General features: G+C 36.0%; 1 pseudogene; it reads right to left on the minus strand.

The window, feature by feature from the left end:
* Positions 1-3,465: 3,465 nt before the first annotated feature.
* LOC114454604 (uncharacterized) lies at positions 3,466-3,579 on the minus strand (annotated as a pseudogene).
* Positions 3,580-6,335: the final 2,756 nt, after the last annotated feature.

Genomic DNA, 6,335 nt, shown 5'->3' on the forward strand with positions numbered 1-6,335 from the left:
CTGAGGTGGGTGTTGAACGATGTGGTGTAGTTTGATCATGATGGTATGAATGATCAAAAACACAAATTTAGCTGCTTTATGAACATATGTCTATTATAGAAACAATATTAATCACTATTTTTTTTTAGTCATAATTGAAATAATTCTTATTCAAACGCTTATTTGAGAGCGGAAGAGCTTGCATGCGTGTGTGCATTAAACAACTCAAAGTTAATATTGATAATCGTTTTTTTTCTTTTTTGTGCCAAGCTTTATTCTTTCTAGATATCCGAAAATGTTGACGTTTAATCAAGCAAACAAAAACGCATGTAAAATGAAAAAAAAACAAAAAACTAAAAAAATCAATTGAATTTTTTTCTTGATTAAGTCTTTATTGTAATCGTTCAATTCAATTCAATTCAACTTTATTTATATAGCGCAAATGACAACAAAGTCATCTCAAAGCGCTTAACAAAAGATAGAGTCCATAGTAATGGACAAGCATTTAGCGACAGTCGTTGAGTGTAATAATCGAAAACGTAATCAAATTTCGATTAACTGCACAGCCTTAGTGTATTATATACATTCAGATGACAGATCAGATTAATCAAAATGAAACAGACCAGTTACAAAGTAAAGCATGTCAATAACATTAATTACATTCTGTTCTTTGTGTTTAATTCACATTAAAACTGTAAACAATGCCAGGAACTGTCTTGCAAATAAATATTTTACCACTGAATAGTCCTTGGACAGAGACAAAAAATTAATAGACGAGTATTCTGAGTCAATTCCACAGAGGCACAGAAGCCATCACTCCAGAGAGTCTTAATAAAATGGATTTCCTGCACAAACAAATGGGAATCAAATTGACTACACTCCTGAGAATTAGTGTCCTTCAAAGTCTTTTTCAAAGTCACTAGAACAGTCGCTCAATATATAAACATCCTTTTTTTCCTGAAAACTCGATACATGCTATATGTTATTCCCACAGTTATTCCCAAGGAAGTTTTTCCTCTCAGAGAGGGAGGACAAATTGACTTCTCACTAATGAGACAACAGTGTAGTAAACAACCGACGGCGTAACGTCGAAGCAGATCATCTCAGGAGGATAACGTGTTTGATTATTAATCATGTTAATCGGCATCAGATGAGTGTTGTGTAAGCATCGAAGCACGAGTGAGGAAGGTCATTGACAGAAGGATTTACTCTGGTGGCGTATAATACAACAGAGACCTAAATCACAACTGCCCATTCATCTGCCCAAGCACTTTCACTTGTATTGCCTATACACATAAAAAAAATGATGCACTGCTGGTTGCTGTCACTATTTATGCCCTAAAGAACAATTCATTCTTGTTGAAGTCAAAGGCTTGCAAATATGACAATGTTGTATTTACAGTTGAGGAAGATTTGTGTCCAGGTCATGTCTTTTTTTTTTTTTTTTAAATGTTCCAATTCTTTAGGTTTCCAAAATAACAAAGACAAAACCGAACATAGGAAGAAAAAAAAAAAAAAAAAAAACTAGCTAACATTACTGTCTTTGATGCTATATGCTAATTTGCAGTGCCGGCCCTAGGCAATTTGGCGCCCAAGGCAAGATTTTTTTTTTTTTTGCATCACAATTAATTTCCATGCATATTTAGATATCTTTGTTAGTGTTTCTTCTTTTCATTTGTAGTATTTCTCGAGCCTCTCTGACAAAGCGATTTCCCCCTGAGGTAAATAAAGTACTTATAATTCTGATACTCTTTGACCATTTATTTTATTATTAATGGACAATAAATAGAATACTTTAAATAGTTACAAAAAAAAAAAAAAAAAAAAAAAAACACATAAAATAATAATAATAAAAAAAAGATTTAAACACTATTTCAGCATAAAAATAAAAAAGTCTAAACAAAGTGTAAAAAAAAAAACTGTAAACAATTGACATTAAATAAGGTATAGATACAAAATTAATAAAGCACTGCGCAATATAATACATTATATCTTTTTTTTTCACCATTTGTCTATACTGCCCAATGATAATTTAGCATGCAAACATGCTTATCTTAGTTGATGTGATAATATTTTCACTCTGAGCAACTGACTCCCATGCACACATTTTCATTTTGTGTTTTGATTTTACATAATGTCAGAATTAGCAACCAGAACCCAAAGGACAGGATTATTCATCTTCCAGATGCAATAAACAACGATTCTCTTTAAATGGAAGATGAGTAGATAATAGTAAATGAAATAAGCTACTTTTAAAAAGTATTTAAATGAGAAAAAACTTAGATCTTCTGTCGTAAACTTAATTTATGCTTAAGAGAAATGCAGTGAATCAAAAACTATTATTAATTCTATTGGATTAGTAGAGATGAGCTCCGTCTGCCGCTTTTATCAACCTCAGTCCATAAATTTAATGACAATCATTTAAACAGTTGGGTAGCTGCGGATGGATGACGCATTAGCCTACCTTGTCATTAGTGACGTGCGACCACATTACATTAACATATGGCACTGCATGCTGAGGTCTGGCAGTGCCGTCAGTCCAGCACGAAACAAAACGTGTGCAGAATAAAAATAGCAGTGGCTACCAGAATCCTATATACGATTTTCTACAGCCTGCTAGTGTTAGAGTAACGTTCTGCTGAGCTGTTTAGAAAAGGAAAAGTCATTTTCTAACAAATCAAATCTCAAACAGAAACAAAAACAGATGTGCTTCTCTTTTTTTGTTGAATGTATTTGATTAGAATAAACAGAATGGTAGGTAAAAGCAAAAGAAAAAAAATAGGAAATTTAGCGAGTTGTCAGGAAGCTGCGAAAAAAGATAGCTTAGCTGTTTTTTTTTCATTTTTCAATTTATGATTTTTGACAGCTTATAACAACATAACAAATACAATAAATCTTTTCTTTGCTGTACATTTTCAAAACAAAAAACCCCAACGTAGAAAACAACATAACGAGACATTCAAAATTACGCAACTTAGCATTTTAAAGGCACACAGTGTAACTTTTGGCCACTAGGGGCGCTAGAACGGTAACTTTCACGCAAGTACCACTAGTGGCTACAAGCCTCAGCACGGCTGTAAACAGAGGCAAACTCCTTTCAGCTGCCCAAAGCAATGGTGCCGGGTCGGGAAATGCCCGTATGTTGTGACGTCACGTGGAAACTACAAATATCTGAGCCTGTGATCATGTGACTGCCGTAAAGTAATAATGCATCCATTTTATATAGCGCTTTCTCATAGATACTCAAAGTTGCTTTACAGATTTAAGGCATTACTCTTTCACTGCACACTTAGTGGTGGTAAACTACGACTGTAGCCACAGCTGCCCTGAGGCAGACTGACGGAAGCGAGGCTGCCAAAGTGAGTCATCGGCCCCTCCGACCACCACCAACATTCACTCACACACTACATTCATACTAGGCAATGTGGGTGAAGTGCCTTGCCCAAGGACACAATGACAGATACCACTGGGTGACTGCCACCCCACTGTGGCACCTGGAATTCTCAGTGGTCTCCCATCCAACTACTAACCAGGCCCAGACCTGCTTAGCTTCCGAGATCTAACGGGATCGGGCAATGACAGGCTGATATGGCATTCTACAGGTCACATGACCTGGTGAAAGACGGTCCGTCTCCTTCAAACTTAGAACTCGCTCGGAGCACTGATACTGTCAAGCTCTGTATTTTGGTCTGAGGAATCATTTAAAATAACTCATATGGGTCAACTCTTTAGGTCACAAAGTCTATGGTGTACCTTTAAATACCAATAGAACAAAAAAACATACACAAAAAAAACACACACACACACAATAAATAAATAAATAAGTAGAATGCAGATTTCCAGCAGTTAATCCATCACATTTAAGACTTGGCTGATTTTTCCTGGTATGGTGCACATTTTAAAAGTTTCCATCTATTTTAAGAATGGCTGCCAAGCTTCTTTAAATTTAGTCAATGAACCAGTTAAGGTACATCTCAAATGCTCCATGTTTAGAAACCTCAATAAGATCAGTGATCCATTGGTCATGTGTTGGGGGATTTCCCTGTTTCCACCTTAACAGTATGAGATGCCGTGCAAGCAAAGAGGCAAAAGCTATCGATGTTTAATTAAATACTGTAAATGCTAGAGGGTTTCACTCCACAAAGTGCAGTTAAAACAGAGGGAGTGAAAGTAACTGTATACACCTCAGAAAAAGTGTTGAATATAAATGTCCAGAAGGTATGCAAAAGTGAACCAATATCTGCTTTACAGCAATTACACATTTTAGAAGAAAAATACATCAATGATTGTAGAAACGTGCAGCTAAAACAATATGCCTTCACAAATTATTCTTTCTCATTTCATGGACAATTTGTCAGACTACATTTCGCTTCAATTCAGCTTTTCTATTTCACCAGGAATTCTTGATTTAGCTATCAGAGAGTGTTGAGAAAATACACTAGTTGTATATCTAAAAGTGACTGTGACAGCAATTTAAAATGGTTTCCTGTTTTTCCCCCCACAGACCATGTCTAGGCACTTATAGACATGCTCAAGGCTATTGATCAAAGCTGTCAGGTCACCCCATTACATTTAGCTCTGCAAACACAGTTGCCATGGCACAAGAGCGTTATTTCATTCTGCTGACAAGGTTGACATGAATCAGATAATAGCGCGGAGACAAGCAGGTAGAAAGCGAGATAACATGCACTGTGGGAACAGCATCGCCTTAGTCAATAAAATGTAAAAACAGCTAGCTTGTGATGTGTCAGTCATAGCTTCATATGGTAATAGCTTTGATTACAGCAGCTTTGTGGCCAGGAGTCAACACTGGCTCCTGGCCAACAGATTCTTAACTCACTTGATTTTAAACGTCCTGTAAAATTGTAGAATGTAGAAAATGACCATGAAGTTTTACACCTCCGAATTACGACATCAGCCACACTTTGCATTTGGACCAGCAAAAACAACCCACGGAGCAGGTGAAACCGTGTTATTGATGGGCCACCTCTGGCAGGGGCCATTCACTTTACTGGCTTTCTTACAAGATGGAGTCCCTAGCTGCTGGCACACAAAGGCGGCTAACGTTGAGGGTGAAGGGCTCAGCAGTAGCACACAGAGAGAGAATGTACACGTCCCTAAAGGAAGCTTATAGTCATGTTGTAGGATTCAAGTGATGAAAGGGTGTTTGGATTAGCTGTATCCACCAGGGTTGGGGTCAATTACATTTCAATTACAATTAAATTATGATAATGTTTTATCCTCAGATAGTCAATTGCAATTACGTTCTCAATGACTAACGTTCAATTACAATTAATCAGAATTACTGAGCCTGAAATAAATAACCTAATAATGTCCTTTTGTGTTAGCTTTCTGTTAGCATCTCTTATGATAACGGGTCATAAATCAGCTGTAAAATACAAATATCTATCATCCACTTCATTTCCTATCTTTTGGAAATAGGCTACCTTATCAATGAAAATATTGGTTTTCATATTTATTAACACGGTAAAATGTGTGAAATCTTGATATGAAACGTATTGTAATAATTGTTAACTACATATGTGTAGAACTGTACATACAATAGAACTGTAACATGGTTCCCCAGTTTTGCGTTAAATTATCATTGACCATTTTTTATAGAATTTTCATGGCAATTACTAGGGGTGAGAAATGGCAAGGAAATTGCAATACGATGTCTATCACGATACTTGGGTCACGGTACGATATTATCGCAATATTCTACCCAGTTAATATCAAAATTAAACGTAGAGATGAAAAATTAAGTTGCTGTATGTGTTCACCAAAAAATATTGATCATTCAGAGGACAAATTGAGTAAAAACTATTAGCTTCAAAACATCCTATTTATAATCAATGTTTTTGCACATTTTCACTGAAAAAAAGAAAGTATGATGGCAGTGTTACACACTGCCATCATAAAATAAAGTGCAACAAGTTTCTTTTCACTGAAACTACTGTGTAGAAGTCTCAAAGTAACCATGACAACATAATGACGGCATTGTAACGACTGTTAGTGAGAACATTAAGGATAAAGCACCCTGAGTTTACTGACAATGCACAAAAATAAGAAAAATTCAATCAGACATTTCTTTAAACTATTACTTCTTATGCGCGCATTTAAAGGAGCAGTCCGCAATATGGGAAAGCTAGGCAAGACCTCTTCTGAGCTCCAACCCCTCCCCCCCTCCCATGAATGCGCATTTGATATATAAATTACAAATCTCACAGAAGCAAAATAAATATTTACTTGTGTAACTGAAAGACAGAAATCACTGCATCACTTTTCAGGCCCTTCAGGTTAACTCATTTGTCTCTATCTTTTAAAGTTCTACAGCTAAGTTTACTTGGTATTTA

Source organism: Gouania willdenowi, chromosome 20 (genome assembly GCF_900634775.1).
Source record: "Gouania willdenowi chromosome 20, fGouWil2.1, whole genome shotgun sequence".
Lineage (NCBI taxonomy): Eukaryota > Metazoa > Chordata > Actinopteri > Blenniiformes > Gobiesocidae > Gouania > Gouania willdenowi.